Genomic DNA, 26,770 nt, shown 5'->3' with positions numbered 1-26,770 from the left:
TGCCAATGCTTGTAATGAGGCATTAGGCAGTGGGTGGGGTTAGAACATAGGGACATAGGAAGCTGTCATATTATTGGTCTATCAGACTATTGGTCTATCTAGTTCAGTATTGTCTTCAGAGACTGGCAGCAGCTTCTCCAAGGTTGCAGGCAGGAATCTCTCTCAGCCCTATCTTGGACATCCTGCCAGGGAGGGAACTTGGAACCTTCTGCTCTTCCCAGAGCGGCTCCATCCCCTGAGGGGAATATCTTGCAGTGCTCACACTTCTAGTCTTCCTTTCATATGCAACCAGGATGGACCCTGCTTAGCTAAGGGGACAAGTCATGCTTGCTACTACAAGACCAGCTCTCCGGTGGGGGCATGGCTTAGCAGTTAGTACACTTCCCCACTTAGTGCCTTTTTCAACGTGATCTCTGGCTTCCCTCCCTTCCTCAGGACTCTTGGGGACACATTTTATTGGCACACACTAGGCTTAAGAGGAAAGGGGAGATTGTCTAAGATTGTCCCTTCCCTTGCACAACTGACAGCACAGCAGTAGTCTGGAAGAACTCACACTGCTGCATACATGCAGTGCTAGTCTGGATGGCAGCCAGTACTGCAATTCAAATACAAAAAGCAAAAACGAATACACCAATAAAACAACCTAGAGCTCTAGAAAATCAATCAAAGCAACAAGGATAGCAAAAATTGTAGTCTATCTTCTAGACCACAACCCACACATCCACCCTGAAATCTAACCTATGGCTTAATTACAAACAGTAGGCATCCTGGTTACCTCTGTTTAAAAAACAAAACAACACACACACACACACACACACACACACACACACACACACACACCCTTTTCAACAATGTACGAACCGAGAGTCAGATATACCTTCCAGGGCAGGATGAGGCTGCCTAGGAATATGTCCCACCGTGGGACGTGTAAGTATGTCACACTGGACATATTGGGGCTCACACACAGGATTGAACAGTGTCTGTTAAAAGTATTTGTAACCCCTAGGTCTTCTTTAATCATAGGGTACTTGCAGATAACTGAATTACTGACCACCAGGCGTGTTATTTTAGTGGGGCCAAGCCTCACAGTCTGGCCATGTTAATGTCCTACAAGACTGTTCTCATTAACAACCAATATTGCTGTTTCAGTCTACATGGCTTCCTCCCTGTGGTGAGCAGAGAGGTGCCTTCACCTTAGAAGAAAGGGACTTGCCTTTCCAAAGGCACTTCCTAAATTCCTGAAAATGTGCAGCTGTCCAGCTGCAGCCATGGAAACAGTCTTCTGAGTGGGCCCTCACTTGTCACAGTAGTTTTCTTTTGAAATTTTGGCTATATGTATGGATATGTGTATTTAATGTCTCTGTGTGTATATATGCATTAGAATTGCTTGAATAATGTATACAGCAAATTTCACAATATTTTCCCGAATAAATTATTCTGTTTATATATATTTAAATTATTCACCCAGCTCTCATGGGCATATGTTGCTTTTAGTGTTTATAGCAAACTAGTAAACATGAATAAATATAGCTCACTACATAATAATAAGGCCAATATTTGCCTTTTTCTTGTTTTAAATGCCAACTTTTTCATAACACTGTAATGCACCGCTATTCTCTCTCCTTATTTTTAGGACTGCTAAAGTATTAACTCTAGATTTTCCAGTTTCCTTCCACGAACGTCAACCGGCTGAACATGTTTAAAATGTATGGCAATTGTGTATATATTATAGTTTAGTTTGGGATGTGGATAACTTTATTACCCTCCAAAAGAAGATCCATTTGTGAGGGAAAACATCTGATTTTTTTTTTATTTAAATATTTTTGGGTTGTTTGAATGGGTTGTCTTCTGCCTCAGTTAATGTACTTTCCCTCGAAATCCAAAATGCCACAAAGACTTATTTTGCTATCATTCATTATGTATTCATTGCATACCCATTATAGCCCTTGAAATGGGCAGCTCTACATCAATGGAGTCTACATCTTTCTATTGACCAGGTGGGAAACAGGGAGTATTGTAGGTGAATATAATTCTTTACTCCATACAATTATAGAAGACTCAGTAATTGTCTTCACCCCGAATCCCTTCCCAAAGTCTTTGTGCCTCATGTTCTTCTTAGATCGCATGGAATTACCTCACCGCAAGGTCTTCAGACACCATATGGACAGAATTACCTCACCCCAAGGCCTTCAGCCCCCTTTATCTCACCTGCCCATCAGTGATGATGTCCCTCTGGAGCAGGGACCACAACAGATTGTCCAAAATGGCATGAGCTTCTGCCAGTGACTCTCCACACATTGTCCTCAGGTGAGATTATTCCTAGGTAACAACAACCATGTCCAAGCCACCTACCATTCCCAGCAAAATAGAGCCTGGGAAGGTCCCTTGTAGCTGTCCCTTTCTCCTCACAACCGCTTGTTTGGGGATGGGGGTGGATAGATTTATTTCCCACTTCTGAATACTTAGCTGAACAGAGAATTGCATACATGAACAGGAGCTGTAGGTTTGGATTCTCCTGTCCAATCCATCAGTTGGGGCTGCAAATGCATGACACTGTACACAAAGCTGAAATCCTGATTATTGTATATGAAGGACAGAGGTCAGGAGGCTGTATCCAGCTCCCCCCCCCGCTCAGCCCCTGTTCTTCCTTGCCAAATAGCTGATCAGAGCACTTTGGGTTTGTTTAAGGCAGTGTGTGTTCAGCTCTGGCAGCTCTGCATGCACACTGTTGGAACCTTTGCCTCTAGCCGAAGTAAGAAATCTATGTTCACTAATTATTAAGATTTTAAAAGCAGTTGCAAAGTTGCTGTGAGGATGGGGGTGTGGTTGCAGTGATGTCAGTGGCACTAACCAGTAGATGCCCACAACAGCTGTACATGTCCCAACAGAATTGGTTTTCATCTCCTTATCTGAGAAGCAGAATTGAGTTTTCCAATGTTCCGTTTCAACTGCAGCAAAAATCTGAAGCAACAGCGAACAGAGCTTGGAATGGGACAGAAAACAAATACTGTATTGTGAACAGTAACACTGCTAGCAAACCGCATAAACAATATTTAAAACTATATGTATGTATGTCACTTCCCAGTCCCCATTCTCCAAAAAGCACAGCTTAAACAGAGAAACAAATGCAGAACTGAAACAAGAAGTTCTGGTAAGAACTAATCTGCCTACTTTCCTTTCACTATAATGTTAATTGATCATTACCATCTTCACAAGTTAGCCCACTTCTGCCTCAAGTATGCATGCATCTGCCAGCTTGAATTGGGATGGATGACATCATCACAAATGATGCCATTGAGGTACCCCTATGCGTCCCTACAACTGTACCGAATTTAGTCCAAATCGATCCAGGCATTGTGAAGTTGATTGTCACACACACACACACAGACACCACATGGACACACGGACAGAAACACACAGAGAGGCTCTACACATGATCCCTGTGTAGGGCTTAACTGAGCTCTGTGGGGAGAGCGGGCCCGCTCTCCCCACAGACTAGCAGGGAGCTTGCCCTGGGCGCCTGGATCAGCTGCCCACACAATTACTGGCTCCCTCATGGAGCCGGTAGGGGCAGCGGGGATCGGGTGCTGCCCAGCCCCTGGAAGTCCCAGGATGCCCCACATGAGTGAGCGAGACATTCTGGGGAGATCCCCTCCCCAGGCCAGGAGGCTTGCTGCAGCCTCCCAGGCAGGGGTCTCCTTGCGCATCACCATGGCACAGAGCCACTCTGTGGTGACGCACAATCGGAAGAATGGGGTTGCTTCGCTAACCGTTTAAGGGGAGGGGTATGTTGGGAGGTTTGCTGCTGGGAGCCATGTAGCTCCCCTTGCAGCACACGACCTCCCCAAAGCGGGCTGGGCTCCACGCTTTTGGAAGGTCATGAGAATAGCCTCAGAGAGAGCTGGATGGTCTCGTATGCTTATTTTGCTTAAGGGTAGTAGTCTAAAAAGGCCACATGGAAAAGTGATAGCAGCTTCCATGCCTCAGCCAGCAACACTTTTTATTCATAAACAGAAAGTCCCCTTTGAGCAACATTTCTTCAGTTTGTGCAGCCCTGAAGTCAGTAAGCTCTTGAACTGACTTTACTTAAATTAGCAGGCTCAATTTCTATTTCAGTGGTTTGTACCTTGCAGCATTTAACTGCATTGTTGTTACTGTTATGGTTATTGGTAAAAAGACTTGATCCCTTGGAGTGCCACTAAACTTCTAGCACTAGATTTTCCAGGCTTCCTAAGGATCAACAGTTGGGTTTCTAAATATCATTGCGATTTTACATAACTGAAGGCATCTAAATGTCATTTATGTCTTTGAAAAAAAATCTTCCTGCTATTTGGATCACTTTTCTAGGACTCCTAGAAAAAGTGAAGTTGAAAAGTGAAGATCACTTTTCTGGACTCCTAGAAAAGTGAAGTTGAAACAACATATTGTAAGGAGGAGAAAATATTTCACCTGTTGGTTGTTAAAACCACATCAAAAAATGAGACTGGAATGCCAAATTCCACAGTTTTATTTATATAATTCTATGGAACCCACTCTCCTGCATGCATATATATGCTTTTGAATTCCAGAGTTAAAGTACAGATGCCAAATTAGTTGCCAAGAAGCAAGAACATTCAAAATGAAGCACATCTTGGCTTCCCAATTAACATTGATTAATGGAGTATTTTACTACTGTGTTTGTTGTCTGTGCTTTTGAAGACTCTCACTATAGGAAAGTGTTTTCAAGGTATTAAAATAATTTTTTTTGACCTGCACTGGAACATATTGTCAACGGAAAATTTATTTTCCCTTTCCTCTCCCATGAAATGCCAGGAATTGCTCAGTTTTGCATTTCCTTCTTTTATGGCATTTGAAATGTCCTAAAGGCTGCTTGTGTGAAGAGCTGGGATCGAGCCTGATCCTGGCACTGCCTTGCTGGGTAGCCCTGGAATTTTCCCTAGGATTTACTGAGATAAGAGGGAGTGTGCAGGCCCTCTTTCCTTAGTCCCCGCCGGTCATCTGGCAGTACAGACCACTTTCAGCCCTGTTTGGGCTGCCGGAAGCCCGAGCAACCATAGAGGCTGGGGGAAGGAGTTCCTTTAGAAAGCCTTCAATGCATGGTGTGAGCAGCATGGTACTTTGTGGGCTTTCTGGAGGCTGTGCATCCCTCGCCCAGTCTCTCTGCTGCCATACTGCTTGCCACAGCAGTGCTCATCTGAAGACATGAGCTGTGGGCCACTGTGTAAAACAGGATGCTGGACTAGATGGGCCTTGGGCCTGATCCAGCATGGCTGTCCTTACATGGTGCAGCAAGCAGGGCTTCAGGCACAATTGTTGGGGGGAGGGGAGGCAGGAGTGATCCTGCCTCCCCCCCGTCCCTCCCCACCTCTGAGAAAACAGATCATGTGTATGAGCTCCTAATCCATTTAGTTCTACATTGAACATGGGCGCGGGGCAGGGGCGGTTAGGTTTATTGGCTGGCGTAGAGAAACTCATGTTTTCTGCCAGGGGGAGGGAGTATATGACTGAAACAGCAATCGCAGCATTTTAAAAAAGCATTCTTGCATTAATTTGTATTTATTTTTCAAGTCATTGCTTTTAAAAATCCAACTTCCCAGCCAATTGTTCACAGAGTGGTTTGCAAATGGAAATAGCTAGGGATCTGCCCGAATCGTTTCAACGCCTTTTTGAAGACATGCCAAAATGATTCAGCTCCCTCTTACTGAAACATTTCGGCACAGGGGAGGGGTTTCATTAAGAGGAGGCAGGCGGGTCCTACCTGCCCATCCCCCAAGCCTTCGCCGCCCCACACAGCGCCATTGCAGCATTGTTCCTCTCCAAGCTTCTCCATGAAAGCAGCAGCCTGTGCCGCTTGTGCTGCAGCGATGGGATGCTTCCCCTCTCATGTGGAATCGGTACGCAGATGCATCAAGGCATGCACCAATGCCATTTGTGTGCCGACACTGCGCGAGGGATGCTGGGGGAAGCATCCTGTCGCTGCAGCTTGGTGCTTTAAAGGGGCAAGCAGCACAGGCTGCTGCTTTCAAGGAGAACTTTGGATGGGAACAGCACCACAATGTGGGGCACTGGAGGCTTGGGGAATGGGAAAGTAGGACCTGCCTGCCTCCTTCTAAGGAAACCCTTTGGCACCCTTGGGATGGTGCTGGAGCAATTCAGTCCACATCGTTAGAAACAGTGCCACGAAAAAACAACAACAATCTATTACAAAAGTGTGCAGGTAAGCCCAAATCATTTAAAAAAACCCAACAGTAATTAGAAAAGCTAAATGACAGAAAGAGACCCAAAATGCAGTGGGGGTGGTGGTCATTTTGGCTCCACCCCTTAACAGGGACGGAGTGTGAGAAAGAAGCTGATCCAGCTGCACTGACTCATGCAGCTGAACCAGTCCAGTAGCAAGTCTGGTGTGGGCCCTGGGACAAAAGTGAAGATGGGCTTCCACTCCCATCTTCTTCTCCACCCCTCCATCTATGTCTTTGCTGGAAAAGAAATGTAAAATATGTACACTCAGACACTTTCAAACGTATGCATTTGCAAATGTGCATTCCCCAGCTTAGGGGATACACACACACATACATATAAATACACCTATTACCGGCATATATCTCTCCTGGAGAGGACTCATCTTTTTTGAATCTGAGATGAGTCTTCCAGTGAGGAGTCAACAACATACCAGTGAGTCGAGGAGGTAGGAAATGGGAGGGGAAAGCTGTTGCCCATCCAGTAGGACCCCACTCTCTCAGGGGCCCAGGGACATTTGCCCCACCCCCCATTAAATCATAGCTATGCTCCTGGATAAAGATGTGCCTCTAGAAGGTAAGGATGTGCACAAAACTGGTTTCCCCGGTTTGGTTCCAGTCTGAACTCGATTTGAACCAAACCAGCACAATCTCTACAAGTTGTTGCCTCCTTGCCGGTGGGGATATGTGCAGGGGCGTAGGAAGCTTGCTGGCAGCCGGGGGACAAGCTCTCATCAGTGGCCTCCACCCCATTTCAAATAGGTGCACACACACCCTGACCACACTCCCTGTGTCAATGTCAGCTGCGGAGGGCATGGCCAGTATCAGGAAAGAGGCCACTCAGCCCCACTCTCAAGTCTCGCCAGTCAGCACTCTGTTCCAGTGCTCTGGGCAATGTTCCTGGCACTGTTCCTGTCCCCTGCATCTGGCATTAATTCAGGGGATATAGCCACTACCAGGAAGAGGAGCTGCTCAACCCTTCTCCTGATCCTCACCAGTCAATGTTTCATAGCAATGCTGACTGACTGGGGGTTTCTCTCTGTGTTTCTCTGGGAGTGGGGCAGAGAAAGAAGCCCCCAGCCAGCCAATGTTTGAATGAAGCACTGGCTGGGGAGGAGAGTGGCGTGCCTCACTCTCTCTGCTGGCACATGCTTTGTTCATTGGCTGGGTGTGGGAGGGAGCATGGTGTGCCCTGTGGGAGGGGTGAGATGGTGCCTTGGTTGACCCCCAGTCCCCAGTAGCCTAGGAACACACATTCCCCTTTGCTCCATCACCCCTACAACCCTGGATATGTGCTGTGGGGTGCCCTTCTCACAGAGTGCCAGGAGATGAGAGTAGATCTGTGGATGCATATGAAATGGCAGAAATGAAAAGTAGGAATGTGCAAATTGATTTGAATTTGAATTGATTCGACTCAAATCTGGGTGATCTGAATGATTTTAATTTGAATCAAATCACCTCTTAAAAGGGCAATTTTATTCGAATTTGAATCAAATTTTCAAAATTCGATTTGAATTTTTGATTTGAGAGCCATTTGGCTTTAAAAAACAACAACAATTCAGACCCCATGATTGTGGGTTTTTAAAAAAAAATGCCAAAGCAAGGTCAAATCAATTTGAATTCAATTTGAATTCAATTCAAATTCTCGGACCAGATCTGAATTTGATTTGATTTTAAAATGAATTGAAAAATGTGTTTCGTGCACATCTCTTGTGATAAGCAACCCTTTAAAATGAGATTTGTGGTAAATGTTTCAGAAGCAATTGTCCTACCTCTCAATTGATACTGTTTGCCCTGAGTTGACATTTGCCTGCCTGCTGAATTAACAACAGGAGGTAGCCAAACTTAATTGGCTACATAGCATCATGGCATCACATTCACAACATGCACAATGAATTGTTAGGATTACCCATGAGACATCAGGAAGTATTGCCCTCAGTCTGTTGAATTAACTCTGTCCTCAGTGATGCCAAATGTGATTGGTTATGTAGCATTGTAATATCATCACATTCACTATATGTTCCTTGGTTGGCCAGGATCCCTGAATGCTAGGGGTTCCTTGGTAATGTAAGATGTATAGAAATTGTTTCCTGATGATAGAAAGCTTGAAGTCACTGTTCTAGAGTAATCATGAGCAACTAAGAGTAGGTAAACAAGGCTAAGCAAACAATATTAGTTAGTGTTCTATGGGTGTTTTCATATAACAGATAATAAAGAGCTATTTTGATCAACTGGGAAGTGACAGAAGTTCACAGGCAATGTAATATTTTCAGTAACATTCACTCTGCCCATATGTTCACTTAGGACAAGGTGTTTTTCTCCACCAAAGCACATGGAAAGGAAATGAGTCTTCAGGAAATGTTTATTGTATCAAGAGATTCATAGTAATAAGGATGCACAATACCTGGAAAATAAAAGCACAAAATTCATATTTTTATGTTATAAAAATTACTGGCAAGGTCTCTTGCATTCATATTTTTATGGGTTGGTCAGAATAAAATGTTCAGTCGTTTTCTACACTTTCACCTGTGGCTTCAGTGTACCAGCTGATGCATGACCTGAAGACCTCTTTCAGCCTGAGAACTATGAGAGCCAAAGAAACTAGCGTCTTCTCCTAATGTGCTCTTCCTGTGCTAAATTTCTCTGCATCTTTGATATCTCCTATTTTGTGACAAAGGGTGACACATATTCCAGATTAGGCCTGCACATTTCTTAGAGGCAACCTCTGAATTTCTGTAATATACAGACTTTCCTTCTACACATATTCCACACAATTCTGTGATTATAGACCGAGCATAGACTGTGCAGTTTGTATTCTGCTATGAGTCCCCCAAACCAAAGGAAATGCTTTCTCGACTTCTGACACCTGATGTATAGTACAAGTACCCAAACGCACTTCATATATTTGAATAAAGAAAAAAAGGGCTGGCATCTTGAATAATCCTAAAATGACACTCAGTGACATTCTGACTAACACAGCACCAGTGCAATGGGAAAAATGCCAGTGCTGAAGAATTCCAGATGGACATAGCACCACTGATGATGTGTGTAAGGAAGAGGGAATTTCAATTACTAGCTGATCCCGCACAGAGCATCTGTGCGGCAGTACACTCCCCCCACCTTCTGCCCTACTCCCCTCCCCCCAAGCCCTCTGCCCCATTCCCTTTCCCCTCCAAGCCTTCTGCCCCAGCTTTCTCCCTCCTCCGTTTTCCCCTCTCTCTCTCTCTCTCATTTGTGCTCCACCCACCCCTGCCTCCACTTTTTAGCCTGCTTGTGTTTTCCCTGCTGGCCGTTGCTGCCTCCTTCCTCCAGTCCCTGGTGTCGGGTGGCCAAGCATTCAGCTGGCTCCTTCCTGCACGGCCCTCCTTCTAGAGAGCATCTTCCGAAGCGGCCAGCCGTTTTGTCTCTGCCCAGCCAGGCTCCAACGCTTTCTCTCCCCTCAGCTTCCCCACTCCGTTCTGCCCCAGACCGTTCAGTTCTCCTCTCCACTTGCCCGCTTTCCTTCCTTCCCTTCCCTCCCCAAGCGGCCACTTCCCTACGCGGCCAACCACTGCCCAGCCAATCCGGCACCTCCACCACCCAGCCAATCCGCTGGGTTGCCGGGACGCATCCCCACAGAGGCACGTCTACGAGAATTAATATAATAGATTTCCCCTTCCCCCAAAAGCCCTCTTGTCATCCAGGAATATGTTCCTGAGTGCTTCCTGAAGAAGGGGATATCATCAAAATTTGCCCCCACTGCTGAGCCAGCAGTGGAGTTGAGTTAGTTGAACTTTTTTGAAGCACCAGTGCTTCTCCCATTGCACTGGTGGTTTATCAGTGAGGATGTCAGCCACTGTCTGCAAGATCAAGTGTCGGCTTGCATGTATGGAAGTGATCAGATCAGAGGCAGAACTTACATATCACCTGCCATCACCTTAAACACAATATGTGTCAACAGAGCTCTCACATCTAGCTAGAGATGATGTGATCAAATGATGTACATGGATGTGTGAAAAAGCTCCAAGTCTTAAAAAGAGGTGATATCTAGTTGCATTTGGAGCGGGGGAGCGGGGGTCTCCAATAACTCCCAGCTACTGCATAATCTAGCCTATGTAAGAGCATAATATTTGCCTTGTTGTAGCAGATGAAGGTCCATCTAATCCAGCATTCTGGACATGTCTCACATGTCTCTGTATTTAGCTTCACCCCTAAATAACCCCTTGTCCCTGGAAGCTGGCTCCAGTGCCATAGGCAAACTGACTCAAAGAAGCACAGACCAAGATATCCACAGAAACCTCTAAATGGGTTTTAATGTTTCCCCACTGTAAGATTCCGGGAATTAATTTATGTCTGGTTTTTCAAACCTAGGGGACTATGTTAAAGAAGATGGATGCTCCCTGCTGAAAGAATATTGAGAACAATGAGATCAGTAGTAGTAGATAGCTCAATAAACCTGAAGGTACTAGTTTTGGAAAAATCAGTATTTTTGTTGTGACAATAATTAGTCTATTTATCTGGCCATTTTATAGAGCTGAGAATTGAGCTAATTGGCTGCAAACCAGGGGGACTCTATCACTTTAACCCAAGGGCTCTCTCTTGCCTTTGAGGATCAGTCTGACTGTAGGGGACAGGAGAGTTTGTGTGTTGCTATTAAACTAGTGATTACGAGTATGCCTTCTCCATATTAGACAATGAGTTTTGGCCACCAGTTCCAATTTGTCCAAAGCGTGGGGCAGATGGGTTCAGCTTTCGGTTCATATTCACATTGGGATGTAGGCAGAGAGTAAGGATGTGCACGGAACCAGTTCGGAGGCCCTTTATGGGCCGGGCACTTCCTTTTACTTCTGGCTGAGGAGGACACTGGGGCAGCAGGGAGGTACACTGCTGCCCCGATGGCGACTTTTTAAATGGAGCGCCGGCAGCAGAAACATGGCAGGAGGGGTAAGGGCACTCTCCCCCACCCTTAAAGGTATGCCCTCCCTTTGGACCATCCCCGCCAGTTCTGTGCACATCCCTAGCAAAGAGAGGTCTGCATGTAAAGTCCTAAGGGACCCACAAGACATCCAGTCATGATGTCCCTTTCCAGCCATTCCCTTTCTTGACTCCACCAGCTGGCCTGAGTTACATATAAACTTGCTTAAAACCAACCTAAAATTGGATCCACTCAACCAAGCTCAATTTCTCAGACAGCAAAAGTTGAGCCATCTAGCCCACCCACCTTCTCACCTCCTCCTGATGTGTGTCTGGCTTCCAGAAAGATGGGGGTTTTGGAACAACTATAAGGGGAGCAAATGTCAAAAGAAAGCAGCCCCAAGCAGCTGTGGCTTGTAAAGTGGTGTGCATTACAGTGTGGACCACGAGGAAAGGAGGACACTTATCCATTGCCAGATGGACAGTAATTGAGGACACTACAAGGACTACAAACAAACACAGTCACACATTGTTCTTGTTATGTTAATACAGACTTTTTAAAAAGAAAAATTCAGAACTGCACAATGGTATGTGAATGTAGTTCATGCACATAGTGTGTACTGCCACAACACAGGAACATAGGAAGCTGACTTCTACCAAGTCAGACCATTGGCCCATCTAGCTCAGTATTGTCTACACAAACTGGCAGCAGCTTCTTCAAGGTTACAGGCAGGAGTCTCTCTCAGCCCTATCTTGGAGATGCCAGGGAGGGAACTTGGAACTGTTTGCCTGCAAGCATGCAGGTGCTCTTCCCAGAGTGGCCCCATCCCCTAAGGGGAATATCTTACAGTGCTGTCTCCCATTCAAATGCAACCGGGTGGACTCTGCTTACAAAGGGGACAATTCATGCTTGCTGTAGAATCCAAGGGAAAGGGTTGTGGTATGCAAGGACAAGGCAGTGGAGTGGAATCAGAAATATTAGTAGTTTAATGAAATAGATATTATGTACAGAGAGGCAAGTGCAGACTGCTTTTCAGTGCTCTTGCAGCTGGCTGTTTGTTAGCCCCACCTCTACTCCAGGACTGGAATACAAGTAACTAAGTCCCATTCAAAAGCTGGCCTGGATCAAGGAAAGGGTTAATTACATACACCACAAATGGCTTACATACATTTTATGACATTTTAGAAGCCTACAGAGAGAGGGAGAAAATCCTCAGAACTGCGAAAATCAGAGGGTAGCTGTGATGCAATGAGATTTTCCCTACCGCTGGCAATACAGTGCATTGTGCTAGGTCTCTCTCGATATCCGGAAGACCTTTCCTCATCCTCAGAGAATGTGCGTTTTGGGCGGTATATAAATGTATTAAATAAATAAATGAATAAATAATAAAATCCTAGCTCTTGGCAGAAACGAATGTCTGGGTGGCGTGTGAGGAGAGCTGAACAGAGGTTCTGGTAATCTGTTGGCATCAGGGTTAGGGCTCTTCTCTACCCCACACCACCCCCAGATGATCGTGTGCAAGGCCACATTATGTTACACATGCGCTCAGGTGTTTGTACACATGCACATGCTTTTGAGTGAATAATTGTACATGTGTTCATTTTAAAAGTGAACCTGGGTACAGCCCTCATACGCATGGTGCAGATATGAAGAGTACTGCTTTACATGCATAATAAGTAAGGGTGTGCACAAATTGATTTTTTTGTTTTGATTTGTACCCAAATTGCAACACCCCCAATTTCTTTTGGGTTCAAATCTGACACCCCCCCAAGTCACCCCAAATTCAATTTGTACACAAATTTTCAAAATCTGAATACAAATTGATTTGGCTCAAAAAGGGTCCTGGGGCCAAAAGAGTGGGTTGGGTGGTAGTGCCCAATGGGTGAAAGCTACCACCCAAATTTCAAAGAAATTGGGCAAAGGGGTGATTTTTAAAGAATTTTTGAAATTTACGCATCTTTAAGTTTCCCCCATAGGGAATAATGGGGATTTCAGAAACCTCATAGCTCCATGTGGAGGGCATCAGGGTGGCCCAGAGCGGGGTTGTGGTGGGTGGTAGTGTCCAATGGGTGCAAGGATGCTACCACCCATATTTCAAAGAAATTGGGCAAACGGGTGGTTTTAAAATGATTTTTGAAGTTTATGTATCTTTAAGCTTTAAAGGGGGTGATTTAAAAATGATTTTTGAAGTTGGCATGTCCTTGGGGCAGATTTGGGGCAGAAAGAGGGTTTTGGGGGCAGAGGAGTGGGTTAGGTGGTACTGCCCCAATGGATGACTGCTACCATCCAGATTTCAAATAAATTGGTGAAGGGGATGATTTTTAAAGAATTACACCTTTACATCTGGTGCATCTTTAAACTTTCCCCCCATAGGGAATGATGGGGATTTCAGCAGCCCCATAACTCCACTTGGGGGGCACCCGGGTGGCCCAGAGAGAGTGGTTCCCCCACTAACACCAACCACAACCCACTCTGGGCCGCCCTGGTGCCCCCCACATGTAGCTATAAGGTTGCTGAAATCCCCATCATTCTCTATGGGGAAAAACGTATGGATGCGTAAAATTCAAAAATTCTTTAAATATCAACCCTTTGCCCAATTTCTTTGAAATTTGGGCAGTAGCTTCCACCCATTGGGCACTACCACCCAACCCACTTTGGCCACAAAATGGAGGTCCAAATCTCTGGATTTTTCAGATTCAAATAGGGGGTGATTTGTTTTTTACCCCAATCTGGGCAACTGAGGACAAGGGTGATTTGTTTTGTCTACAAATCACCTGAATCGGCCAGATTTGGGTACAAATCATTTTGTACCCAAATCGTTTAACACATTCCTAATAACAAGGCTATTCTCACAAGCAGCCTAACCTAGACTGGAGCAGCCCAGTCTGGGTTAGGCTGGTGCTGTGGAGTGTTAGGATTGCTTCTGATCACACCCAGCCTGACCTGACTTGCAACTCCAGCCTTTAGCAAGTGCACCCTTAACCCTTGCATAGGAACATAGGAAGAACATGGGAAGCTGCCATATACCGAGTCAGACCATAGGTTGATCTAGCTCAGTATTGTCTACACAGACTGGCAGCGGCTTCTCCAAGGTTGCAGTCAGGAATCTATCTCAGCCCTATCTTGGAGATACCAGGGACCTTCTTGGAACCTTCTGCTCTTCCCAGAGCAGCAGCTCCATCCCCTGAGGGGAATATCTTACAGTGCTCAGACATCAAGTCTCCCATTCTTATGCAACCAGGGCAGACACTGCTTATCTATGGGGACAAGTCATGTTTGCTACGACAAGAACAGCGCTCTTCTACTGTGCTGGGGTCATGTGTATGCGTGGGCTGCACACATTCTGAACACCTGGCTGAAAGAGGATCCCTCAATGCATCACCCTCCTGGCACTGAATTCTGGTCACCACATCTAAAAAAGGACATTGTGGAACTGGAAAAGGTGCAGAAGAGGGCAACCAAGATCAGGGGCCTAGAGCACCTTTCTCATGAGCAGAGGCGTAACTAGGGAAAACGGCGCCCGGGGCAAGCACTGAAATTGCGCCCCCCGCCCCCCCAACATACATCTGACTGGCACACATGTGTTTTTTTACTCACAACAACCCTGTGAAGTTGGCTTGTATCTCAAACGTCAGAATTATGATGCAATGAATGATGATACATACTACATTACACTTATGTTTTTCCTCACAACAACCCTGTGAGTGACTGTATGTATTTTAACAAAATGAAAACCAAGGACTCCAGAGTAATTCGAGGGACTAAGGTGATAGTGCTAAAGACTCCTTATTCTCCCACTGTTAAAGAAAGACTCCCCTTTTCCAAAACCACGCGCTATTTACACCAGAATAGGTTTCAAATGGAGGGGGAAGCAGCAAGATTGAAGTGGGGGGGGCAGCCGCAAGTTTCACCAAGGGGTTGGCGTTGGGCTGCTCGTAGATGATGGGGAAGCAGTGAGATTGAAGTGAGGGGGGGTGGCCGCAAGTTTCAACAAGGGGTTGGGCTGCTCGTAGATGATGGGGAAGCAGCGAGATTGAAGTGGGGGGGGCGCAAGTTTCAGCAAGGGGTTGGGCTACTGCTGCTTGTAGATCATGTAAGGCTGAGATGCAGAAGGAAGGAAGTGGCAGAACGGGCGGGGAATCGGGGATTGATAAGAAAAAGAAGACTACACGACACGACAGAAGAGAAAACACACACCTTGTTGTGACCACCCGCCCGCCGAATCCGCCCGCCCACCGAATCCTTTCTTGTCCGTGCCGCTGGGTGTCCGTGTCCTCCTGCCTGCGCCTGCAGCCCCAGCCCCAGCAACAACGCTCTCCTCCGCGACCGCGCCACGTGCAGGCGAGCCGAGCTGGGAGGACGGACGCACGCATGCGTAGCGTGACTCGGCACGCCGGCCGAGTTGCGCGTGCGTGCGTGCGTGACTAGAGACCCTCCCTCACCCTGGCTGGCAAGCCACTAGAGAGCCTCTTTGTGCCTGTATATAAGTTCCGTCGCGAGCCAAGGCAAGGCAAGAGCATGGAACTAGGCGCCCGCTGCGGCACCCGCCGGAAAGCCAGGCCAGCAAAGCAATGGGGGGGCGCGGGCGCGGAAGGGACCGCTTGTGGGGGAGGGGGCGCCGGAGAAATTTGTATTAAAATTTTTAAAAAAAAATTTGGGGGGGGATCTGGCGGCGCCCCCACGTGACCCCAAAAGATGGCGCCCGGGGCACGAGCCCCCCCTGCCCCCCTATAGTTACGCCTCTGCTTATGAGGCATGGCAGCTACAACACCTGGGGCTATTTAGTTTTTAAAAAGATGACTGTAGGGACACATGATAGAGGTCTATAAAATCATGCTTGGTGTGGAGAAAGTGGACAGAGAGAAATTCTTCTCCCTCTCACATAACACTAGAACCAGGGATCATCCCATGAAATTGATTGCCAGGAAATTTAGGACCAGCAAATGGAGGTACTTTTTCACACAATCCATAATCGACTTGTGGAATTCTCTGCCACGAGATGTGGTAACAGCCAACAACCTGGATGGCTTTAAGAGGGGTTTGGATAACTTCATGGAGGAGAGGTCTATCAATGGCTACTAGTTGGAGGGCTGTGGGCCACCTCCAGCCTCAAAGGCAGGATGCCTCTGAGTACCAGTTGCAGGGGAGTGATAGCAGGAGGGAGGGCATGCCCTCAACTCCTGCCTGTAGGCTTCCAGCAGCATCTGGTGGGCCACTGTGTGAAACAGGATGCTGGACTAGATGGGCCTTGGGCCTGATCCAGCAGGGCTGTTCTTATGTACTTATGTAGAGTGCATTTAGGCATGCAGGAGGACTTCCTCCTTCAGCTCCCTCCTCTGCCGCTTTCTACAGCACTGTACATGTGTCGCGGCGAGCAGCAGAGCAAAATGGGGAGGGAGATCATTTGTGGGGAGGGAGGCAAGAGCCTGCTTCCTCACCAGCCCTGCCTCCCACCATGTTCATGTGCATGACCTCAATCTGTGAATAACTGTGCACATGCCGATCTGCACATGTGTGCACTGCATATAGATTGTTCATGTGTTTGTATGTGAATAAGGCTCCAATCCTGTTGGTACCTGTTGCTTGGGAGCCCACATTTTTTCCAGCTTATGTCCCTCAAAGGGAAGCAATGCCATCAAGTAGTGTCATTCCCAGAGGCACTGCAGGGCGGGCAGCGGGGAGGGTGGATGGCCAGCTGAGAGGAGCGTGGCTGCGAACTTAGTTATATTCCCAGCTCCTTAAAAATCTCCCAACCCACCAAAAATGTTGAAATGGCCTCCCAAAGTTTGGAAGGGTTATTTCAGCTCAGTCCTGGACTCGTAATAACCAGAGGTGCCTGATTATGCAGCATAAGAATTTTGAAAACAAGTTAGCAAACCTCATTCAAGTGCATACAATTTTAGAAGATTTGCATTGTCATACTTCTGTTACCCACTGCTGTTCTGAGCTATGTCTAGACTTATGGAGAAGAATAGAATACATGTTCCGTAAGCGGTAGCTTATCAGAAAGTAGACTATTTTTTTCCTCCCCTCAGACAGATGTGTTGATAAATGTATCATTTTTGCAAACAGATAAATCATTCACCTTTCCTGGAATCAGTGAACACTGATGTAACTCTGGGAAACAAACAGCTGATCAACCGCAGTTCTCTGGAAGCTTGGCTATGGTCAAAAATGCTAAATATGGCACCTTGTTACAGTACGTGCAGGAACTGTGGTCTGTGTGTTAAGGACTGAGTCATCAGTCCAGTTTACTAAAACATGTTTTACTTCTACCACAGTTTAGAAGGTGACATGTTCTACAGAAAACAAATGTCACATAAATATAGAAACCTCTGGTGAAATGTTTCTTCTTTCCCACAATTTTGCCATCCATGGGTGAATCTCAAGATGTGAACCGAAGAACTGAGCAATCAAACAGATCAGGGGTAGACAACATAGGCCTCATGAAATACATCAACAAACCTTTCTCCCTTTCCAGCTGTTGCTGTTTCCATTGGGTATCTAATCAAAGGGTTGGTAGTTCTGGGGGAAAGGTACTTCTGGGAACATGGTGGGCTAGATGCTGCTTTTGTCCTTCAAGCTGCTCGCCTTAAATTAAATTGAAGTCATGGAGGACAGGTCTATCAAGGGCTACTAGTATTGATGGCTAGGCTATCTCCAGGTTCAGAGGCAGGAAACCTCCAAGTATCAGTTTCAGAGGAGCAACAGCAAGAGAGAGGCCATGCATTCCATTTCTTGCTGTGGACTTCTCAGAGGCATCTAGCTGGTCACCCTGGGAAATCGGATGCTGAACTAGATAGTCTTGGGCTGGATCTAACAAAGCTCTTCTTATGTTCTTATGTAGACATGGTAGCTGAGTAAAGATATGTTCCTCCTCTAGCTTTCTTTGTGAAATTATATTTCTACATGCACTGGATATGTTATGAATATATAAAAAGTGTCAGGGGTCTACATCGAGATGCCCAATGTTATTGCGAACTATCTTGTCTCCACTTCTCAGTTCTTAGGCTGTCAGAACCCTATTTTCATGACATATCCAGGATGAATGGATGCATGTAGAGGGACATATGTGCAATCAGTTAGATAACTACACATGTACACATATAGGGTTATCTACCTGTGACTGGAAACTCTGCATCTCAGGGGATGTTTTTAAGGGGGATAGTCCTTAAAAACCAAGTCAGGAGCTGGCTTGGAGGCACCTTGTCTCCAAGCCAGCTTCAGACCTGATTTTTAAGCACTGAATCTGTGAAATTGGGGAGTGGGGTGGGGTGGGGTGGGGGAGGTAACCCCTCCCTAACAAACACTCACTGGCAGTGTTGCCTCTTACAGGGATTCCCAGATGCTGTTGACTACAACTCTCATAATCCCCATTCAAAAGCCATTGCAGCTGGGGATTCTTGGCATTATAGGCAACAACATCTGGGAATCCCTGTTAGAAGGAACACTGCTCACTGCTCCAGAAGATGTTTGCTGGTGGTGGTGGGGAGTTCCTAGGCTCCCCAACCCCAGCCCTGATTTCGCAGGTGCAGTCGTAGTAGGCACCTGACTGCAGGATAGTTCAGAGTCTGAAACTGGAATGATAGAGGCTGGACAAAGAAATGAGAACAAGGAGGTAAGCCAGTATTCAAGATCAATGAGCAAGCCAGGAGCGAGAGACCATGCCAAAGGTAACAGATAGACAACCAGAAGTCAGACAACCAGGAGTCAGGATCAATAAGTAAGCTGAGAGTCAGAGCTGAAGCCAGAGGACAAAGCCAACAGGACAACTAGGATCCAGGAACAGGAAGCACACCCAGAATCACAGTTAAAGTCAAGGGTCAAGCCAAGCAGATCACAACATACCAGAAACTAAGGATACCTTGTTCCTGAGGCAAAGCCTTATTCCAAACAGGAAGCCTTTATAGTCTGTCCTGTTCTGGAAGGGTCTAATGGATCGCTTGGCCAGGTAGGGTCAGTCCAGAGCCTAAGAACCCTATATTCTGGCAAGATTGCTGCAGTTCAGTTGTCTGTCATATGGGCAAGGGTGTAGGGGGGGGGGCATGCAGGGACAGAGAGCACTTCTTGGCTTCTCTGGCTGTTGGGGTGGGCAGAGCCATGGGGGCTCGCTCTTCTGAATTTGCAACTACATCACTGCTGTGTACTGAGGCTATGACTCAACACACACATTTTTTTACAGTGACTCAGGCAAAACATGCCCCAAAAGTCAACTGTGGGGGTCTTGAAGAGGTAGGTGCAGTCAGTGATTGCCTGAGAAGAGGAAAAACAAACATTGCTTTCCTGAAAATGCTTCAGCCTGCTTCAGTTTGTACCTGCTGTATGATCTGATTGCATATCCATGATTAAAACCAAATTAATAAAGGTGTGGCCTGAGTATAACTGATATCACAATTATACCATATTTGTACCATATTTGGGATGTGGATGCAATTGTGATTCAATGTTTTTTTAACCACCTTCGCACATTCAATTTATCTATTAGTATTATTTGAGGAATAGGCCAATGTAAAGCTTCAGCTCTGGATACCCACAGATGAATATTTGTATAGCACCCCAGCACTGTGCAGAGGAAACCATTCCCGCTGCTCACTTCTGTGCATAGCTGTACTTTTCCTGCTCCACTAAGGTTCCTAAAAGAAAAATGGTACCCTGCCAGCTCCAGTGATATCTGGGAAGGCATGAGGGGAATGCTGTGAAGTCTAGTCCTTTCCAGTGCTTGCCAGGGTCTTTTTCCTTGCAAGGGGCCTCACCAGCACAAGGAAAAAGCACAGCAGTGCATGGAGGTGAGTGTGGGGAATGGTCACCTCTGCGCAGTGCTGGAAGGTTGTGCCGGATATCCCACTTTGGGTATTCCAAGCTGAAGTTCTGCATAGGCCTAATGAGGAGTTCAGAAACAAAGATGGGCAAATTCACTGTGTATGAAAAGAGGGAAACAAGAAGATCATTAATGTCTTAATATCCTGTCCTCCTGACATCTCACAAATTATCTTACACTTCATAGCCAATGTAAACAGGGTTGTTTTTAACTCCCTTAATTGCTTGCTAATTGACAGCAGATGCAGGCTGTGACTTTCTTCCTCAGATAAAAACCAGCCTCTTTTCCTGGGACTAGCATATTACATATTAGATGCCTGTGCATGTCCCCTGCTAATAGATGTGGAGAGGAAAATGGGGCTTTTTACCCATCAGATAACTGAAACTTGACATAGGCAGAAGTGAAAGAGAAGGAGTCAGAGAAGTCTTTAGTCATTTTTCCAGGCTCATTCCTGCATATGGCCTGAACATTTCAGAGGCCTGTTAGTTTCTTTTTTTTATTTTTTGCTGAGGCTTCTAATTGCAATAAAAGTTGTCACATTTTTGAAAAATGCATCCCCAATAATTCATAAGCTAGTTCCTCCCTGTGGGCAGTTCAGTGGCTTGCTGTTTTCTTCCATCCTTCTTCGAACCCATCCTAGCCAGCTGGATGACTCTAAGCATGTTTGTCACTGCTGTTGATTTTAGCTTCTTGGGACACTTCAAGATGTCAGCTTTCTTTATGGGTAAAGGTTGCAATGTTATGCATGCTTACCAGAGAAGAACTTCCAGTGGGACTTACTTCTGAGTAGACATACCACACACGTACTGCATGATTCTTTTTTTTTTTAAATCCTCGAACTCAGATTTCAGAATCAAAATATGAAAAGTTTACAATTGTATAAAATAAATGCATTCACTCAAACTGTCATTTGCCCGAGTCAGTCACTCTTTTATACCAGTCACCTGTCCCTGGTAAACCTATCCCTAGATATCTCTATTGTTTTATCCTGTATTATAATGTTTGTTGGAGTTCTTATAGCAGTAATTCTTTAAAGTGCAACTCCTTCTCCATGGTCTCCTAGAAGCTGCATTTCTGCATGTGTGGGTGGAGTGGTCAATGTTTCTGGACTCCTGTGTGTAGGAATAAAACCACATGTGCATGGAGATCAAGGCACCACCTTAACTTTCAAATCCTGCTATTTCACATACTGGCAAGGTGCATTCAGAGCCAGCTCTAGGTTCCCTGGTGCCTTGTGCAAAAACTGAAATTGGTACTCTGAAATTGGTACTCCATCCCCACCCCCACCCCGGGTGAAAAATACAAGTATTATCAGTTTTGCCCCAAGCAGCACCCCTCTGAAATGTGATGTCCTGTTCTCAGCATCTCTACATGATGTCCCCTAAAATATGGTGCCCTCTTATGTTGTATGGGTCACACACCCCTATATTCAGCCCTGCGCATTTTGAACATTTGGAAGCAGATTGTGGGACAATTCTTCAACCATATCATTAAATTACTGAATAAAACACCTTATTGACTTCTAAAATAGAGCCGGATAATGTATTTCAAAGTACATTAACACAGCAGACAGAGTAAATCCTTCAGCAATGTGTTATATGGGGTATGCACTGCAGTAATTCCTCGTTTGAAAATATGAGTGTTAGAAGAGTGTGCCTGTTCACATCTGTTTAAAGAGGAGGTTATGTGAATGATGGAGAAGTACAATGAAAAAGAAAGATGACATTCTGTCAAATGAATTTGCATGAAAGTCAATTTCAGCTCTACAATCAAGACTTAATGTAAGAATACACATACTTGGCAAAGCTAAAGTTCACCAAGCCTATAGTATTTGACCAGAGCGAGTATTTAGTACATTTGTACTGGCCTTCTAGCTCAACAAGAGATCTCTGAATCTGCAGAAGGCTAACGATGAAATGACACAGGTTCATAAAGGATCTCCCTTCCAGTGTATTTTTCCTTTCACTAAGAGTGGCAACCCCGTTCCCATGTGGCCACTCATCACAAGGTGGATCACTTCCTTTGCTCCACCAGGGAATGTGGAAGAAAAACAATCAGGACATGCTGGCCAAGTCAGCAGCAGAAGAAGCAGGGGTGGAGCAGAAACAGGAGATCTGACCTCAGCCAGGATCATAAGATGTTGGGCTCACATGAGATGTGGACCCAGCCCTTTGTGAGACCTGTGTTGACAGCTGGCAAGTATCTAAACTGGCTGATGATGGCCAAGGAGGACACAGAGGGCTAGAAGAATAATGTGAAGAATAATGGGACTATTTTTACTACTACTATGAATATTTATATGGTGCTTTCCAAAAACTGTTCTCAAAGTGGTTTACATAGAAGAATTACTGAATAAGATGGTTTCCTGTCCATAATCCTTTTTTTTTTTTTTTGGAAGGTTGTTACAACCACCCCTGAACAGCAACAGCCATTGAAGGGGTTGAATAGGGACAGTTGCTATCTGCCTGCTAACTATAAGAGAAACACCACTTTATAAGGCACCTCTTTGCTCAGTTAGCAGGGGTATTATGCTATTGTAGTGAAGAGCAGCAGAAAGCCAAGTAGGTGGCCATAACCTCATGTTCCTCCCAAACTCCTCCCCAAATCAGTGATTGAGGCCATTAGGCAGTGATCGTCATTATTTTTCAGGTGAGAGCCACTTTGGGTGGAGGGGGCCCCTCAAACAAGCAAGCAAGCAAGCAAACAAACAAACAAACAAACAAACAAACAAACCACCCTTCAATGTGAGAGCCATTTCTCACACTGCTGACCTCCACACAGGATTGCATTTCCCTCAGTGCTGGGATGGTACTTTAAGAGAGAAAGAGAGGCTCTTCTAACAATTGGTGAGAAGAGCCTGGGGAGGGTTAGCGGGGAGGGTTAGCTGGAAGCATCGGGGGCCGCATGGCCCCCAGAAGCTCCAGCATGCCCTGTGCGAGTGTGTAGGGCATGCTGGAGAGACCCCCGAGCCGGGAGGCTGCTTTTCAGCTTCCCAGTTGGGGATCTGCCCGTGAGCTGCCATGGCGTGGAGCCATGCCACGGCAACTCACAATTGAAAAGCCTGGGTTAGTGGAGTGCTTGCTCTGCTAACCTTGGCTTAGGGGAGGGTTGTTTTAGCGGGTGACCCACTTTTGTGAGACCGGGCTTGGCTGAGAGCCCGGTGGTTCTCACGGGCATACAAAATCAGACTAGGGGGCCTTAGCCTTAGTCCAGTTTTGTATGACCATGAGAATAACCTCAGAGACTTCTCTTAAGAGTTCTGTAAGGAAAGTGCTGGGATGAACGACATGTCCCCACTCTTTGTGTATGCCTTCCATGATGGCACAGGGGCTCAAGAAGGTTCTGTTTCAAATAAAAACAGTGCTAGCACTGGACAAAGCACTGCATAAGGGAAGTGCAAATGGCATGACCGAGGCCACGAAGAGGCCATTGCACAGGCACGGCGGACTCCAAAATGGCCACCACACCGAGGGGGAAAGGCCAAAGAGTGGCCGAACAGCTGGTTTCTTAAATAAGGGAGGCTGGCAGGGGGAGGGGGGAACCTCCACAGACCCACCACCACCTTGGACAACTCCCCCAGAGGGGGTAAGTGTAAAACAAAAAACGCTTTTAAAAAACAGCAACTAGCGAACCCCACAGGACAGAACCAAACCAGGGGTGGGTGGGTTCGAGGGGTGCTGGACCAAACTGGCCCGATCTGGTTCGGTTCCTGTTCGGACTTGAACCGAACCAGACCAGCTGGTTCTGTGCACACCCCTACACTGCATTGCATGGTGAGAATGCTTGTCTCTGCATGATGCACAAGGGATTGTGCAGAGTATTCAGCTTTGCCTGGAGCTTCACACATAAATAATTAGGGAGCCACACTTAGGGTTCATGGCAGCCACCACTGGCCCCTGGGCCTTAAAATGAAGAACAATGCATTGGGGGATAGGAGGCAGCTGTCTAGCTGCACAGGGAACGGGGGTCAATGGAAGACCCAGATTAAGATTCTAGCTCTTTGGTACTTGGGGAGACTCAAAGCTTGAGTATGCATCTCATCTTTACTTTGACTGATAGGCTGCTCATATTCCTGCTTGTTATGAATTCACTGTAACCATTGTCTAGCTTTGAACCCCCTGGTACCACTGCACTTCCCCACTCTGAACAGAACAAACATTATGCTATTCAGAAAATACTTGGCAGCAGCATGAACAGGTTCTATCATTACTGATACATGCTCAGGAAGTGAGAAGATTTCAGAATTTATACTGCCTCAGTTATGCTTAAAAATATCATCCTTGCAGTATCTGGAATTCAGTGAAGAGTGTTCATTCACAGTAGTGTTCATTCTCCCACTATAGCTGTCTTTCATTCCTTCTCAAAGCCCCATCTGACAATCTGAATTTGTGTGTGGAAGTCATTTTGTTCCTGCTCCCAAGGTCAGCTCTAGGTCTCTTCAGGAACAGAGCTTCAATGCTTGCTGACACTATAACTCCTTGGAAAGCTGCCAAGGGCTATGGCAAACAATGTTCTGACCTAACATAGGAGATGCTTACTGTTTAATAAGAGGGCAGAGATGGTTTCAAATTGGTAGCACAGGGTATAACCAACTATTGTAACAGCCCATTAAATCAGCATGCTGAGGCCTGGGCATTTACAGTCACAAAGTCTGATATTTCCAGTAATTATTTTCCCATAGCATTTTTAATTGGATCTACCATAAATAATATTCATCGCCATTCTTTTCTCCAAGTCCTTTTAAAAGCAAGAGAAAGAGAGAGAAATTGAAAAAGAATGTTAAAAAGCAAATTTTCTGAGTGGATATGAGCCGCTTTACACATGCACATTGGGGATGTGCACAAAATGGATTTTGCATTTTGTTTCAAGCTCTAAACAAAACGCAGATGGCCAAAACATTTCATCAAAACAGCGGTCGACCAGGCTGTTTCAACGGAACAAAACTCAAAAAGTTGTGAGTGTTTTGGCCATAGAGAACAATGGAGAAACTCAAAACACCCCATTGCTCCCCATGGGTAGCTTCTAGGGACACTAACGTGGATTGGGTGGTAGGGCATGTTGGGTGCTACCTACCACCTAACCCACAAAAGAAATGGTCAAGGAGACAATTCTAAACACATTTTTAACTTTTCCCCCAAACCCTCATAGGATCGCAAGCCAGAGCCAGAAAACCAATCAGCAAGGGAAAAACAGGCCTCCAAAATGGTGCTCAAAACATCAAAACATTTTGAATTGAAATAGGATTCCAAGGACTTAATAAAAGGGTGTTTTGTTTCGAGCGTGAAACACTCAAAATGGCCTGTTTCAAGACAAAAAGTTTCGATATCAAAACATTTTGTACATATGCCACAACCCTTGGTTATTCACCACTGAATGTGTGAACTAACTCAGCTGAAAAGCATTGGCTTACATTCTGTGCAGTGAGCTGCTGATCCAAGAGAGAGGTGCACTCACTGCTTCTGCACTGCACTGCTTCCAGAAGTGTGGAGGCTCCATGGCTACTAAGGAGTGCATCATCCTAGCTGTGATGCTTTTGCTATCATTCCCAATGGGAGTACTGGTCCAAGTGTGATGATACACTCCTTAGTAGGCACAGAGGCTCCTGGCCTTTGGAAGCAGCACAGGCAGGATGTAGAATGCCATGGAAGCAGTGAAAGCAACTCTGCCTTGGATCAGCAGCTCACTGCACAGAATGTAAGCCAATGCTTTTCAGCTGAGCCAGTTCACATATTCTGCTATGAATAATCAAGTGTTGTGGCCAGGGGCATATCTAGGGTAGGGCAGGCAGGGCATGTGCCCCGGGTGCCACTTGAAGGGGGGCGCCATTTTTTAAAAATAAAATAAAAATTAAATGGCTGCCGGAAACAAAAAGGCCACCACGCATGCTCAAATGGCCTCTGTGAGGCCCTAGGCCATGTCAGGCCTCACAGAGCCATTTTGTTTTCAGTGGCCTTTAAAAAATATATATTATAAAAAATGGCCATCGCACATGCTCAAATGGTTCCTGTGAAGCCCTAGAGGCCAGTGGGGGGAGGGGGAACCTTTGCAGACCCCCCCAGCCTTTAGGAAGCCCCCCAAAGGGGCTACAGGTATTTTTTAAAAAATATATTATAATATAAGTCACTGTACACATATTCAGATATGTGCTTTGTATGTGACCTTCAGACTTGTATTTTTCAGCTGATATTTTGGTAAAGTTACCTGAAAGATGGGTGTTAGATGTTCAGACAGAGGGCACAATTTCAGTGCTTGCCCTAGGTGCTGTTTTCCATAGATATGCCTCTGGTTGTGGCAACTACACTGGCTGCCGACACGTTTCTGGGCAAAATACAAGGTGTTGATTACTACCTATAAAGCCCTAAACAGCTTATGACCTGGGTATTTAAGAGAACATCTTCTTCATCATGAGCCCCGTTGCCAGTTAAGATCGTCTGGAGAGGTTTGTCTGCAGTTGCTGCCAACTCATTTGTTGACTATTCAGGAACGGGCCATCACCATTGCTGCCCTTGGACTTTGGAATGCGCTCCCTGTTGAAATAAGAGCCTCCCTATCTCTGGCATCTTTTAAAAAGGCACCGCAAGGCACATTTGTACACCGAGGCTTTTAATTAGGTGTATGCTTTTAAATTCTTAATGTTGGTTTTCAATGATTTTAATCTTTAAATGATTTTAATTGTTAATTGATTTTAATTGTTTTTATTTTGATGTAAACTGCCCTGAACCATTTTTTGAAGGGTGGCAAATAAACAAACAAACAAACAAACAAACAAACAAACAAACGAAAATATGTGCTTTAGGGATGTGCAGGAGCCTGTCTCCCTCC

Source organism: Hemicordylus capensis, chromosome 4 (assembly GCF_027244095.1).
Source record: "Hemicordylus capensis ecotype Gifberg chromosome 4, rHemCap1.1.pri, whole genome shotgun sequence".
NCBI lineage: Eukaryota > Metazoa > Chordata > Lepidosauria > Squamata > Cordylidae > Hemicordylus > Hemicordylus capensis.
Note: the sequence above shows the minus strand (reverse complement) of the source record.